Source organism: Gavialis gangeticus, unplaced genomic scaffold, assembly GCF_001723915.1.
Source record: "Gavialis gangeticus isolate Ggan-Ray unplaced genomic scaffold, GavGan_comp1, whole genome shotgun sequence".
In the NCBI taxonomy this organism is placed as follows: Eukaryota; Metazoa; Chordata; order Crocodylia; family Gavialidae; genus Gavialis; species Gavialis gangeticus.
In genome coordinates, this window is record NW_017729022.1 from 107,964,800 (window position 1) to 107,981,203 (window position 16,404).

The 16,404-nt window shown below is 35.6% G+C and overlaps 1 long non-coding RNA gene across 6 annotated transcripts in view; it reads left to right on the forward strand.

Moving 5' to 3' along the window:
- The window catches only part of LOC109296523, a 149,376-nt gene that overhangs the window by 10,454 nt on the left and 122,518 nt on the right, over positions 1-16,404 (forward strand). For 2 of the 6 annotated variants that reach the window (XR_002096976.1, XR_002096975.1), the window contains exon 3: positions 16,015-16,219. The exons of the other annotated variants lie outside the window; for them this stretch is intronic. This is a non-coding gene — a long non-coding RNA (uncharacterized LOC109296523). The remainder of the gene's footprint in view (positions 1-16,014; positions 16,220-16,404) is intronic. 6 annotated transcript variants of the gene reach the window in all.

Genomic DNA, 16,404 nt, shown 5'->3' on the forward strand with positions numbered 1-16,404 from the left:
CCCCCCCCCCCCCCCGCTGCCCTCCCAGTACTTACTAGCACAGACACTCACACAAGTGTAAACCCCTTTGCACATGCTGGTTAACTCAGAGCCTGATCCAAAGCCTGTTGACATTGACCATCCCCCTTCTGTTGAATTTAACACTTTGGGTTAATCCCTTTGTACACAAGCATTCGCTAAATAATGACATATGCACCTTTTACAGGTTTGCTTTTCTAAATCTGAGCTAGATCAGGAGCTGTAAAGTAATCATTTCATGATTTTTAAAAGAAGGATGCACTTATAAATTCAGAATCAATCTTCCCCTATGTTACATCAACTGAAAAGCTCCAGGTAACTTCACTGATGTCAGGATCCTGCTAATGCATGTAATCTAATCAGTAAAATGGCACAAATTTCTTATTACATGCCCAATCTTTTGACACCCTGACTCATGAGACAGTACATGTAAATAAAAACTGGAGAATCAGGCCCTTTCAAGTGCTCTGATATTTTAGGGCCATTGTTAAATTAATGCACTTGTCGTTTTGAGTAGCTCTTTATTAAAAAAAAAAAAAGCTATTTTCTGAAGGTCAGTACTACCAATTATTTACTAATACACTGTTGCCTCGTCCGTAAATGTGTTGCATCTTAACTTGAAAAATAACAGAGTCTAATGGGAAGCCCACTGAAGTCAATGGGAGTTTTTCTCATTAAGCCTTTATATGTAGTAGTTTGAAATTATGATGCAGCTGTAAGCATGACTTTCTGCCCTCTGCATGTTTTCAAGAGCCTGAAATTATTCAGGAATGTCATTTCCACATACATCTTAAAATAGATTGTGCATGTCAGTTATAGTTCAAAAGCCGATAAAGGAAGATCCAAGGAGCTTTGTGGCCCTGTTGTAATAAATGAGAGTGGGGAGGATAGGGGGTGGGAAACGAAGAGCCACTGGGTTTGTACTAGGAACAAAACTGACGCTATGGCTTCATGCATAAGAATTCTCTCTTTAAATTAAAGTATTCTTGGAAGGGTCCTAAATATTTATGATACCCATGTGGTATTTCTTTTCTCCACTATAGGACCACTGTTACCTCAAATCTCATGTCCTGTTATCTTGTCAGGAAAAACATTCAGCTCCTGCCTGATCTTTGTAAAATATTCATAAAACTCACTCTTTTCAAAACTTTTCGGATACATTAGGGAGAAAAAACAGCTTCTAATACTGATCATAGTTTTTGTAAAGGTGGGAGAGGAATTAAGAAAAAAAATAATTTATTACAAAAAGCAATGGGCCTTTATTAAACATTAATTTAATAAGTCTTCAGGTTTTAGAGCTCTTGGCTAAATGTATTTGAATTGCTGAATGATATTTTTACAGCACTGAATGCAGCTTTGAAGTCTTGCATGTATTTAGCATGTAATACATCCCTACATGCATACAAATTTTTAATGGCTTAAATTGCTCATGATATTTCATAGAGAAATTGAAGGAGGGGAACTTTTAATAATCAGAAGCTCATACAATTTTGAGAGTAAATGTAAACTACCCAATGGAACTAATAAACATTAGCATGTTGAGATACTAAAATTAGAAAAATTTTGAAGGTGACTATTTTCTTCAGTTTCTTTTCTTTTTTTCTGGTTTTTAAGAAATATAAAAATATACTAGAAATGATTGATCTAAAATATTAAAAAGAAACTGCCATATTTAATTTGTGTCATTTTATTTACTTAGCTGTTGGATTTTAACGTTTTGCAGTCATATTAGGCCTGCCACTTCTCATTCATAACTAAAATAAATGTGTCCTGAACCACAATAGGAAAGTGAGATTTGTTTGCTTTTTGACCGTTTGTTTTTAAGTATAGTGAGTTTCAACTTTACAGATTACAGTATTTGTAGTATAGAAAGACTATATGAAATGCCTTCAAATAGCTTTACATTGTTCCCACTAGACGTTAGAGTTACTGATTTAAGATTTTACCTATAGAGTATAATACATATGAAAAATCCAATATTCACAGTGTTTTGAATATATAAATATTATTATCATGATTAATAATTATTGCTAGTGATCTCTATCCAGTAGGTGCTCTCTTCATACATACAAGCCTTTTACATAGATTTCTAAATGTATCGGCACTCTTTTTGTATCCTTTTATTTTAACTCAGTTAATGTACAATAGGGTGTCTAGAGCAGCTATTTCATTGCATTATGGGATCTTTGTAACTGTACATTCATACAGAAATTATTCTTATTTTAGAATTATTAGATTCTTTCTTCTATATATCACCACATCACTTTTTAAAGATTTATTCTTAAAAGTGCAGCTCTTATTTTCTGTTGTCATTTAACATTTTTAATCCCAACCAGACGTTTGTTGTCCTTGACAGTTTATATTTGTCTTGCTTGTTCATCCAAAAATCATCCAAAAGTTTTTTAGGTCCTAATCCAGAGTCAGTTAAGCCTCCCATAAATGTCAATAGGTTTGGGATCAGCCCCCTACAGACTGAACTTGAACAGGTACAGGAGACAGCCTCTAAAGATAAATTGAAAAACTATTAAATTCTCTTTGGATTAGTTTGACTCATTTAAACAGTGGACTTCCAGAAAGCAACTCTTGTTTTAATGCCTTTCTTTAACAGGAATCTCCATGTTGCAAAGGGTATGAAATGGGGAAGTAAATGTCCCAAAGTGAATAGAAACTGTACAAAAAGCCTCTGGAAAGGCCTAAGGCCTCAATGACCAAGGAGTATCTGTTCTCTTGATAAACATTCCCACAGTTTTGAATGCTGTGTGAAAATTAAAGCTTTTCTCATTCTAATTTACAAGAGCAGCATGCTTAGACTTTGTATTACCTATTTTTAAAAATAAAATTTGACCAATAAAACTATAGTTTATTATATTCACATAATTAAATATTAAATGGGTCACTACTGATTTTTGTATATGGATGTAGATTTCTCATTTTTCATTTATACTATATAGAAGGCAGAATTACCCTGAGATGGCCACCTGTAAATCCTGCTTCTTATTTATAATTTTAAAATACAAATATTGTATATTTATAATCCATGTACACACACATCCACAGAATCATAGTAAATGCATAAAACATATTTATAATATTATGTCTTTTATTTTCCATTAGTTAACCTTCTGCTTAATATGTAGGAAAAAAATTAAGCATCCAGTATTTGTATTTTAACCAAAAATGTCCTTAGGCATCAAAACCTAAGCAAAAGAGATGAAAAATAGTATATAATAGCACTGCCTGGTGTTTGCATCCTCTAGTTGTACCTACTGAAAAGGGGAATTGCTTTCAAGCTGTCAGCTACTGAGTTAGAAGCTGCATGTATTGTAGGAGAGCTGGGCATGCTGGGAAATAGATGGCACTTTCAGGAGACATTTGGGACATTTTTACAGTTGTTCCAGGAGGTGCGGGGGGGGGGCTTTAATTAGCAAGCACTTTTAATTAATAGAGCCCGAGTGTCACTGAAAAATGGCAGCAGGGCGCTTTGAACTGAAGCTCATTGAACAAGCCTTAGTTCAAGGTGCCCTGCTGCCATATTTTGGTGCGGGGACGTGAATACACATGACACCGGAGTCTGCTGGAGTGCATTTATTTCTGTGCTCGAGCAGACTCAAACGTGGTGGATTTCCATCACGTTGGAGTCTGCTCCCTGCCTGTGTACAGGAGTCCTTCATGACTTGCTTTGCTTTGCTTCATGCTAGACAAGAGGTTTCATTGCCATGACTCCTATGATAGATGCCAATGCCTTCATATTTGCTGATAACATTTGTATTTAATGACTCAGTGAAATGTGATGATAGAATCTGAATCTTAATTTCTTCAGTTCTGACAAGTTAAAAAGCACATCGAGCATCAAACTGAAACATATTTATCTTCCCAAAATAATAAGTCTTTTCTTGTTGTGAGTAGGAGATGTCTGTATTGTGTATGATTTAAACCCCATGATCAGTTATGAAACTCCTGATTGGGTCCATGGACACTGAAATTCCATGACCGTATTTGTCTTCATTCTGACTATCTGATGAGCGGAATGCAGTGAAGAGTGCACACCGAGCTAGTCATGTATTGAAACTCACATGGAAAAGGAGAATAAGTGTATTTCTTATAAACTTCCTGCATAAAAGTCTGAGTTTTGTAACTTTCTGTGGTCATTTGGGTGTTCCTCAGCTGATGTAGGCAAATCTAAAATAAAACCTTCTATAAAGAATGATTAACAAGCTTCGCTGGAGAAGTGAGTAGGAAAAATGTAGAACTATGTCTAACTGTGTATGCTACTTTTAAAACGGCTTGTAAAGTAAGAACAAATCAAAACTCCCAGTATCATCTTTCAGAGATAAAATTTGAAAATTTACTGGGTGGTGATTGGTATAGTTGATTGCAGCTCCTCAGTAGAACATTTGAAAGGTTTTCACTGATGAAAAAGTTTTTATGGTAGTGATTCGGACTTTACATAGATACATTTCACTATGCATTCTAGTATTACTAATTCTGAGCACTAGTTATAGAAGAGGTCTTGTTTACTCTGCTACTGTTACTCCTAAAGAGTGAAATTCACCTCTGTAGCAAGCCATCTGAAGGCTTATGCATCATTTAGGTCTCACTAACACTAACTTCAATAGTGTGTAAGCCTTGTTCTGACCCTTCACATAGGTGTGAATTTCATCTGTAGGGACTAGTCCATTAAAAGCTTAAGTACTGTGTGGAGTGTGCCTACTCCTGTGAATTATTTCATTGTCCCAGTGATGTTGGAGGAACTCTACTACCAGTTCATGTGACTGGCTACTTTGAAAAATGTGTTGGTGAAATTTGGGGTTTTTTTAGTTCCGCTTCCCTAAACACCAGATAGGCTCTGGCCATGATTTCCTCTTTTTTGGTGTTGTAGTCTGGTGGAATGCCTGGATAATTAGGCTTTGCTTCTGGCTCTCTCTATTTTTCATCAAGTCACTGTAAATTTTCCCCCTGCCTCAGTTTCCTCATTCATACAGTGAGAATAGAAAACTTTTACTGCTTTGACAGAACAGTTGTAAGAATCAGTTAATGTCTGCATGTGCAAAGTACAGCATAAATAACAAGTGAGAATATTTTTTTAATGGTGGAAATCTAAGTTGTTTTGAAATCAGTACAATTTATGCTCATGAAATTGAGGGACTAATAACATTAATTTCCAAAAGGCTGCAAATATATTGTGACCTTACCCTCTACTAAAGTTTTCCTCTAGTTTTGCAGTGAGGTCTGAGAAGGCCTTTGTCTCCCAAATTTCACTATTATTCATAATCTAAAGTTGGATATTAATTCAAACTTTCAAAAGTGGAAGATTAAGGCATTTCCTAACCTAACATGCTATGTTTCCTTCGCCAACACCTTTTGGTAAATTAGGTACGCTTTTTGGAGCATTCATAAGTGATAAGAATGATTACAAGGCACAGTGTAAAAGTCTCTGCTTGCATCAGAAAACTTAATGATAGAAGAGATCTATTAAATCATTTAGTCCATTCCCCTTTCAATGTAGGTGTGTCTGTAAAATTATGAAAATGTATGATGATGGATATCTAATGTGGTTTATGAAAATAAATTAGATGATTGATTATAAAAATGCCCTTGTAGAATACAAATGATGACCATGGAAGCAAAAATTTACGAATCATACCATTTCAAACTTTCCCTCTAGTATAGCTATCTGGGAGGAAGTTTGTTAAAATAATGTATGTGATATATTTTATATCTTCTGTTTGCGGACTTTTTCCCCGTAAGAGTTCCATCCCTTTCACCATAATATTTGCATGCATTCGTTTCTGGGTTTTTTTTTCCTTTCATTACCATCCCATGTTTGTTATTGGTACTAGGGAGTTTAGTTTCTAGAAGAACTATTGAGAGTGCCTGGACAGTATAGTTTTGGCATTGTATAGCAAATTACACTCATCTCAAATTAACAGGCTTTCTCAATAACCCTGTCTCCAGTTTTCTTTCTCATCAAGGGTACAGCTACACTGAAGAATGCCCCCAGACACACACGATATATACTGTATAATTAAGTAACAGACTTGCTTAGAATATGACCAAGTAGAGGAAGCCATATAGAGTATATGGCAAAACCTATAATATTTTTGTAGTTATTACAGGAGGCTAGCTTTTTAATTAATATTTTAAATGCCAGTTCATTTTTCTACCTTTCTTCAAGTGTGTTATTTACATCCAGATCCTGCAGATGCTTATGCATGGGAATTACTTTTACATGTGTTTAGTAGACCAGTCAAACTGAAAAGAAAGAATCCCATAACATCTACATGATTGTTCCTGTCCCATTTTCCCTCTGCCCTGCTGCCAGCCCATTACAGATATGCTACTTGGTTAGTAGTGCTTCTGTACATGATTATAATATAAGAAAGTCCTTTAGCCTGAATTAGCTTGCTCTAATTTTTAAAGCTTCAACTTAATAGATCTACAGCCGAATTTTAGAGGTTTTGAAAATCAGAATGTCTGAGGATGAGCATTTAGGTGTTTCAAATCGGACACACACACTTCGTGAATGCTTCCGAAAACTTGCCTGAGACTTATAACTACTTACGCTCAATACAGCATCTACTGCCTCTAGGTTTGGGGCCCTATGTACTAAGAGTTGAGCAAATCCCAGGTAGGAATGGTCCCTGCACCTTTGTTTAAAGTCTTGAGAGTAGATGAAAGAAATGAAAGTGATGAACTTAAAGGGGGAAAGTAGAAGGGAGGTTGAATGTTATAGTTTGCAATCTTATTTTGCCAGTAATCTTTTTTCTTTGTACTTTTTGCATAACTGTGCAAAACTAAGTCTTGTATTTTTTAATGGTTTTCTGGTTTTGTGCCACTTTTTGTTTCTTCACCCTGTTGTCTCAACCCACTCAGGATGTCTTTTCAAAATTATTGGTAGGCAGTGCTGTGGCTGTAGTGATTGTTTTAGTCTCTGTCCCTCCTCTACAGTCAGTGCCTGTCTGTGCCTGCAGCTCAAACCAGAAAAGAAGACAAAGTTAGTATTTTTCCCCTCCTTCAGTGAGGTCGGTGGTATATTCAAAATGACCAGCAGGCTCCACCACACACTCAAGCGGAGACCGGGAAACTCACTGCAGCAGTACGCTGCATCAGAGGCTGACTGGCAGATTTGGAATATGATCTTTATACTCTAGGAAAGAGAGATACTGACTGCACCAGGAATTCAGTTTCAGGGGGTAACGGGGGGTTCGGTTTCAGGGGTAAATCTGCATGTGAATTAGAAATCCTACAAAAGAAACCAATAGACAAGAAGTCTATACATGTACAGCCATGGTAGGTAATTTTACTTATTTTAGTTTTGTTCTAATCAGGGAAGGAAAACTACTTTTGGGTCACTACTGGCATGAAAGTTTAAATCGTAATTCAGGAATTCTTAATAAAGAGCCTTTCTCGTAGTCCCCAGAAATGTTCCAATCTGTATTTTTTTTTTTTCTTGTAGCCAAACTAAAAAAAATTACAAAAATATAGACTTGGATTCAAAATACACATCCACCTCATTTTACTAAACACAAAAACACACCGTTTATATAACATATTGGTTTTGTTTGTCTTTAGTATGTTAATGTTGTAGAGCTTACTGCATAAATTAGCTAGGAGCTGATTATCATTTCCAAGGAGGTATTTTGTGAATAGCTTAATAATATTGTCTGTCTGTGACATATTGGAGCAGGCAATTGCAGCAGTTTCTACACAGACATGTAACTTATTAGCTCCACTGGGGTTGCACAGTGTAAGACAGTCAAGAATGTGCCTGTTGTCCTGCAAGGAAAAAAAACACTGGACACTAAAGACACGTAACTGGTACTCTTTTCTAAAGTAGTGAGGAAAAAATATGAAATAAATAGTTTTTGTTTTCTGTTATTTAAAAATGTGTCTATTTTCTCTAGCAGTCAGCAGGGTTCTTTTGTAAGAAATTAAAGTTTGTTTTTTTTTAAGTAATGAAAAGTTATCCAAAAATTCATGCATACTCAGCAGAGTTTTGTTTTCATGGTTTTTATTGTTCCTGTTTAAGTCCTAGGCCTTACTGGGATTTTTTAAAGCAAGAACCCATTAAACAAAATTTTCAATTTGAGATGAAGTGACAGTTTTAAAGCCATAATTTTTAAAAAAGAAAGGAAAAGGGAAAGGAAAGCTAATTCATTTCATATTCATGTAGTAAAAAGCAAAACCAATTCACTTAAGTAGATGCAGGATCAGGCCCTAAATAACTGTTTGTCCAATAGTACTGTCTCAGCTCAAACACTGTCACAGTTACGTTTTTCAACAGGCATGTGTTGTACTGGGGGGTGGGGGGAAGCCCATGAATAACTTAGAAATATTATATTTTTAGTGGGGAATTTTATGTGTTAGGTGACATATTTTTAATGCAGTACTACTGTTTTATCCTATGGTATGCAATGCTATACTGTTGTATTGATAGCTTATTTAATTTGGCTCATCTGTACTGCAGTTTCTTCTAAAGACCTAGCGTTTTAGATTAAAATGTAGTTTTCATGCAGAAAGAAGCTGCAGTAAAAGTAGTTGTACTACTAGTTCTTCCAGTGATTAATAGCAAAGCTTGCTTGGAAGTTGGTCTTTGATTTCCTCTGTTTAACTGTAGCCCTAAGTAAAATGGGGTTTTGATTTATAGAAAATGTAAAATTGGGTACAGAAAGTTTTAAATTACAGTAACAGTAAAAAATTCCCACAATAATCATCCCATATTGTTTCAATTCAAAAGAGCTAAGGGTTGATTTGTGTGGGAAAAAACCTATAGCAGCCAAGTTCCGTGTTCAAAACTGGGGAAAAAATGTAAGTAGTACATTTCCCTCTCTTGGGAAATATAAGAAGTTGATTATCTTTAGATAATAAATACGTCAATACAGACACTCGCATGTATACCTTCTACCTTAATTTCTGAGATAAGGTACATGCTGATTAATTTTAAACCATTTACAAGTTTTAGCACACTTTCTTGCTTTGATGATGAATATGTTAAGTTGTAGAAAAGTTAAGTTGTTATATATTAAAACAACAATGGAGAAGTAGAAGCTCCATGAAATACAAAATCCTTAACATATGTCTTGAAAAAATATTTTACTATCTCTTTAGAAGTTGTTTACATATATATACAAAATGCTGCTATATATTCCTTAGCTTTTAGTAAACAATTTGCCCTAAACGTATTTTATTTTTGGTTCTCCTTGATCAGGGTCCACCCCCCGGCTGCCCTGAGTAATGCATTCTTGCTTCAACGTGCTTATGTTGGAAATATTACATTATACCATAATCAGTATAGATGCATAGAAAGCTAACCCTCAAATTATGTTTAGAATCATTGAAGATATTTAGAGAAAAATTAATCTTAATTCAGGACTAAATCACACTCTGTTTTTGGAGGTAGATACTGAAGGATATCCTAGGTGTAGCTATTTCATACGGATACTACTGTAATTGAACACTGAATCTGGCCCTTAATTTTTAATTTTATGTGCCATAATTCATTTTAAAATTAATTTATGGAATTATAAAATAATTATAATTAATAGGGCTGACTCTCTAGCTTATAAAGTGATACTGCATATGTGGTTTTGTGTATATTTTTGTTTGGGATATATAGAGTTAACAATTTGACTAGTATCCTCTGTAAAATGATTTGCTGTTTCTATGCCATTTGGCTAGAGCCAGTTGGCATAACCAAATTTCAGAATTTAAACATACAAACTACACAATCGATTAGTAGACTTAGAAAAATATGTACTACATTTCTTTGATAATTTATTAAGGTAACATTTTAAACATCAGATAAGCTGTGTGTTTGTGCCATAGTCTGCCACTTTAATCAAGATAAAAATTTAAACACAAATCGGCACTGTCTTTTATATAGTGCCTCTAAATCCATGGTAATTGGTACCAGACCTTGGTAAAGAAAAAAACTGTCATTTTCATGCTACCGGTACCAGTGGGCGCTGCTCCACAGCTGTACCACATAAGAAGTAGAGACACAAAAGAAATGAAAGAGTCTATAACATGCATTCCTCTATAACCTACTTTTTCATTAGAGTATGACGTTGGTGAAATATTCCCTTTAATTAAGCGTGACAGTTTATTGTAAGTAACACAGTTTATTTTGCTTAGTTTACTCTTACATTTGGCTGGCTATAGATATTTTTAGGCTTAATTTTAAGATACAAAAACATTGTCAGAAACAGGTTGGAAAATAAGTGTCAACTGTACTTACATGCTCTGTGGGCAAGGACATCTACGTTAACTAAAACAGAATATTTCTGATCAATACTTTTTTCAACACCAAAACATATTCTACACTTCTATAATCCAGGTTCTACAGTATAGTATGTTTCTTTTTACATTTTGAGAGATGGGGTGTTTCTAGGGTGGGGTTTTTTCTTGAGAAAAAGCATCATAAATTATCTCTTCATATATATATAAAACCTATATATATGAGCTATAGACTGAAGCTGTACGTTCTAACAGCACAGATGGAGCTTGCTGTCATTAGAACTGTTTGTTGCCTGTTGGAACACAGAGCATATTTCTGTCATGGCATCAACAATTTCTAAGAACTGAGGTCAAAATAAACAGGTTGCACTTTGATACAAGAGCAATCTGGAAAACAATTTAAAATTCTCTGCTTAGGCGTAAATATACATGTAGATACTTGAATAAAAACTTATTTTTTATAGCAAGGCCTTTATTTTATAGTACTTGGTGTAGGGTAGATTGTTGGTAATGGGTAATCCATTATTAGTAAATGTAGATATACAGTTGTTTAGATATATGATTTGGGCCTTACTTTAGGGTGTAGAAGCACAACACCCTAGCAATATTTATTTTAGGAAGTATTTTATGAGTAAGGCAGAGGTGATCCTAGAGCAGATGTAACACAGTTCTAAAAATCATGCTCAAAATAATTATTTGGGTTGGTTTTATTATTCTGAACACAGGGAAGTAACATCGCTTACAAGTGTGGTCCCTTTGAAATCAGAGGGAACCATTGTGTGAGCTGAGGTGGAATCACATGGAAATGTTTGCAGGATCAGTCTGTGTGATTTTCCAGGTGAAATCTTGGGCCTATTGCAATAAATGAGAGTTTTGCTTTGGATTTCAGAAAAGCCAGGATTTTAATTCCTAGTGTTCAGAAAAGTCAACAAAATTGTGTGTAACAGGACAAATACATGTGATAATTTTGGTTTAAACAGAGAAATAAATGGGTATGTTTGTTTCCTATCCAAATGCTTTTTAGCTAAAGTTTCCACAACCACATTCATTTGTAGCTAGTTACTAGTGTTCGCCCAGTCACAGTTCATTTATAGTTCTTGTACAAATTTTTTTTTAAAAAAAAGATCGATAGATTGATAGATAGATAGATGTAGATGTAATAATCTTTGTTACACACATGCATACACAATATAGTTACCATTTAGAAAGCTGTTGGATAGAAAATGCTTTCTTATATCCTTTAAAAAAAATTCTAATCCAAGTTTCAACAGTTAGGCAAAAAAAATCAAGTCTTATTTCTCTCTTACAAATATATCTCTATGTATCTGTAACATAATAAATGGCTAATATTGGTGTGTGCAGTATACTCACTGTAGATCAGTATTTTAAAAGCTCATATGGTAAATTAGAATTATTTATTTTAAAGCAAGAGGGAAGGGAGAAAAACACGTTTCACATATCTCCATGGTTACCACCCAGTTGTGATTGACCCTTTAAGGTAACTTTGGGGCTGATAGTGACATATATGGATTACCTGATGCCAGAGTAGTGTTGCTGTTCCTTCTTACCTTCCACAGCCACCGCTGCACCTTAGCTACAGGGTTGGTGAGTCATTTGGGAAACAGATTTAGGTGTTTTTAGGGAATCATCTCCTTTCACTATTCATGCTTTCTTTGATCCTGAAGCTATTGTGTGTGTCAGTGTTTTCCTTCCTTCCTCTAGTCTCAGGCTCTTAAATGAGTATGAGTACAGCTGTTAGCCATGCCTGATCTACATTCACAAAGCTTAGTTTATGCCACCAGTGCCAGAAGCTGCATGGGGAACAGGATTTAAGTAATTTGGGATGGGGAAAGGGGTGGATGGGGCTGGTGGGTCCAGGGTGGCCTGTCAGGGGGCTAAAAATATCCCATCTGAGTAGGTGTGGGGGATAGAAAGAGAAAAGCCCTGGGACTGGGGTGAGCAGCTTGGCCTTTCCAGCCCTGTGGCTGTGCTCTGAATGCAGACAGGTATTGATAGAATGGGTTAACCCATTCCTGTTCTAAGTTAGTTCATCTCCTCAGGTGAAATAACTTAGATCAGTCCTACCATGTTTTGCCTTATTTAACCCCCATGAATGCCTGCACAGATAGACATTTAGATCTACCTAATCCCAGTTAAGTCAATCTACATGTAATGGCTGTACATATCCTATGAGTGCAGCTAGGATCTTTCTTCCTTTCTCCCTTTCCTTACACCCTGTACTTCTTTTTCCCTCCCTCTCTCCCTTTCTTTTAAGGGCACACTGAATTTATTTAGATGGTCTGAACTTCAAACATAATAAGAATTTTTTTCTTCTGAGACAAGTTTCTGTGAAGCTGACAGACAGACATACGGACAAGCTTGGACCTGTTTTTTTAGAAAGCCCGAGGGACTCGTTTACCATAGTTCGAATTTCCTAGGAGCTTCTTGAGCTCTCCAATGCCTTTGGTGCCAAACATAGGACTCTGTTTTGTCTCCCTGATCTTTTCAGAGGGAAGAAAATATACATTAGCATAATGATGGTAAAGATGCAACTAAAGAAAAGAAAGAAGTGAAGCAAAACTACTCAAGGAATTGACAAAAAACATTTGCTTAAAGAAGGTGGCCTAATAAAAGCGTCTCAGAATTGTGACATGCATGTTTGGGGGTACTTTGGAGTTGTCTTATAGCCATATTTTTCCTACTCAGTTTGGTTCCCCCTATGAGTTTCACTCTACATTTTTTAGACTTGAAAAACATACAGCATGTATTTGAACACACAAAGGGCATTTGAATTTCAAGGTCTTAAACAGGCGGCAGGGCAAGAAGAATATGCCCTTAAAGCGCCTGATAAAATGCTCTTGACATGCCATCTTTTTTGCACCTTTTATTTCATAATATTTTTAACACTATCAATAATCCTGGGCCTCTGTGCCTCTTTGATCTGTGTATTTAAGTAATAATCTTAATGACTACCTTAACAGTAGCTCTAGTTTTCTGTTGTTCATTGATTCCCCAGATTATTGAACATCAGTCTTCTGATTTCAAGGATACTCTTTAGGAGGGGAAAATATGAAAGACGTGGAGGGAAACCAGATGAAAATTATGTTATTCTTGGACAGTTCTAATAGGTGGTTTGACCCATGTGAAAAAGATGTGCTGATGTTGGATACAAGCCTGGGTGCTTTGAATAGACCAAAACTAAGAAATGACCACAACTAAAATAGATTTCATTTATAATTGGGAAAATTTAGAAAAACTGTTTTGTCTTTTTTGCATTGAAGGGAGATAGCTATACTTCATAATTGGCCCCTGCACTTGTGTACTGAAATAATTCAGGCTCAGTCATCTGCCACTGTACATGGCTCAAGGAGGGCAACTGGTGGAATTAGGTAAGGAAGCCTTAAAATCACTTGAGGAAATGAACAGTGTTTTGGAATGTGCCATGGAGAGCATGTAGAGGCAATGAAGGATCATGAAAGGCGTACCAGATGTGAAGCTGAGATGTAGATGAACCTGTGATTAGCAACAAGCACAGAATTTTAAATCAAAACCACCCACAACACACTAACACACAGGAAGCTGAGGCTTGATATGGTAAAATTGTTATCTCATCACCACTGTGTCATTCATGTGGAGATCCGGATGATGGTGGTTACTTGGAACTGGTTCTCTGCCCAGTCCCTATAGCAGCTTTGTATGAGAGGCACTGCAGGCAATAGCTGTTTTCTCCTCTCCTGTCTACTGCATTTTATCTATTCTGCTGACCATCAGCTAGTAGCATTTCCAGTAGCTGTTGCTATGGCTGACCTTCCCTTCGCTTTCACAATGATATCCTGTAAAAATATCATGATGTTTGCTAAACTCAAACATTGAGTCATACCTCAGAAAATAATGAAATCCGTTTAAATGCTAAATTAAAAATAACAGTTTTGGGGTTCTTTTTTATTTACTACTGATCTTTAAACCTTCAGGACCTGCTGATGGATGTGTGATGCATAACCATGAAACCTAAAGACTTACTTTTTTAGAAAAATGAAAGTTGAACTACCATGTACATATATAAATCCAGGAGTTTGGGCTTTTAGAAGAACATCTATCATGAGATTTATGAATCAGTCATGAGATTAGTCAGCATCATGATCGGGGTATAATCTATTGCTAGACCTACGCTTTTGTAAAACAAGTAAGTTTTTTAATACAATACTCCTGGCAAGTTTTTATATTTTTTCATAGGTCAAATAATGAACTATATCTACATATTACTAAATTTCTATTTTAGAGTATGGGTTATTTTCTGCCACATTCAAATCTTCATGGTATGGTAATTAAAGAATAATCTGCTCTTTAAAGGGGTTTATAGCAAATCTAATTTAGTTGTCAGCTAAATGTAATGACGTGTTTAAAAAAATATCAAATGGTCAAAAAAGTGTGCAGTAGGACTGTATACATTTATTTTCACCTGACCTGACTGAGTCTATTTGTAAATCATACATTAAATAAATACTAAGTATTAAATTCTACAACCATGCAGATCTGTTCATGGATCTTCAGTTATGTGTGAAAATCTGTGCATGAACAGGGAAGCAATAATGAACGTGAATTTTTCTCAGTCTGAGACATCTGTGTCTGGCTGCTGAGAGGGGTTTCCACATATGCATTGGAAACAAAGCTGAGTCTTATTTTCAATAAGCATCAGAACGTCAAGCTTGATCAGGGGAGTTCAGATTTAAATCTATATCTGAACTTTGTAATAAGATCCATTTCTCATTTTAAAAAAATGGTTATTATTTAGCCATAGCTACTCTCTCATTTGAGGTTAGATTTAAGCTCTTGTTGTTGAATCCAGCCCTCGTTTCCTGACCACTGAGCAGACTTCTTAGTAAATCTCCAACCTGAATTTAAAGAGTATAACAGGGAAGACTTGCCATTATCTGAAGTACTCTTAGTTTTATTTTAGAGCACATGTTTCTGAATAGATATTCCCCAGGATGCTTACAAAAAGGTTATGTTATTCTTTCCCTAGACAGTCTGTTAAGTCAGGCTTTCTGCATCATTTCAAACCTATATGATATGTCATTCAGAAAGCAGGTGTGCTTTAACATTGCTGAAATGCATGCAGAATACAGTACCAAACAATACTGCTGTCCTGCTTTACAATGCAGATAATTTCTATTCTCTTATATTATGTCTCTCACTGGATTAGCCAGCCGTTTGAAATTTATACACGCGCTGGCTGATCCTGTTGCTTTCTGTTCCATGGTATAACCATAGTCTCCTGAGGCAGACCTGTCATTACACAGAGTATAATCATGAAGAGAGTGGGTGCAGTTAGAAAAAAATCTAGCGTGTGTTAAAAGGCCTAATGAAGAATAAAAATTATATACCAGGAGTATTTTGAGAATTGTTGCTGTGGAAAATTGAAATTATGCACTGAAGAATAAATGGTGCATTCCTGCCTACACCTGGGTTTTCAGATACAGGGTGAAATTTCTAAATGTGGATTCCTGTATAGGACCTTTGGATGCCCAAATTGCGTTCACATTTGTTCCTACATATATCTGAACACAGGATTTAGATATTCTTTGTTACCACCCACAAAGGAAATTCAGCCTATGGTATTCTTAAACATATAAAATAAAACTATACTATTTTTGCTTTTCCCAGGAATCTGGCATTTCAGGTAATGATGAATGAATTTCTTTATCTATTTCTGAGGGTTTTTTAAAGCTGATAGAGACTTATTTTCTTTTGAAATTTCAGCATATAAGTCTAAACTTCAGGACACAATCTTCCTAGAAAGAGTGTGAAATTTATGGCAGCAGGATTATGCCACTCAAAGCTAAATTCTAAACCTTTCTCTCTTGATTCTTCCTCCAACTCACAAGATCAAACCTAAGCTAAAGGAAAGTTTTTCATTGGCATCATCTGCCGAGGTTTCAGAGAGAAACTCTTCTGAAGTGTTAAGGTAAGACTTTATAGCATAGTCCTAAATCACTAGTAACTTTTCAGTTTGGGTATATAATGCCAGCATAGGGAAGGGATGGGTTTCATCTGCACATCTATGCCAAATGTCTGCTGCAGCCTCACCATTTAAGAAAATTATTGTAAAAGGAAGCAATGACTACAAAATTATTTCCAGGATTAAAAAAA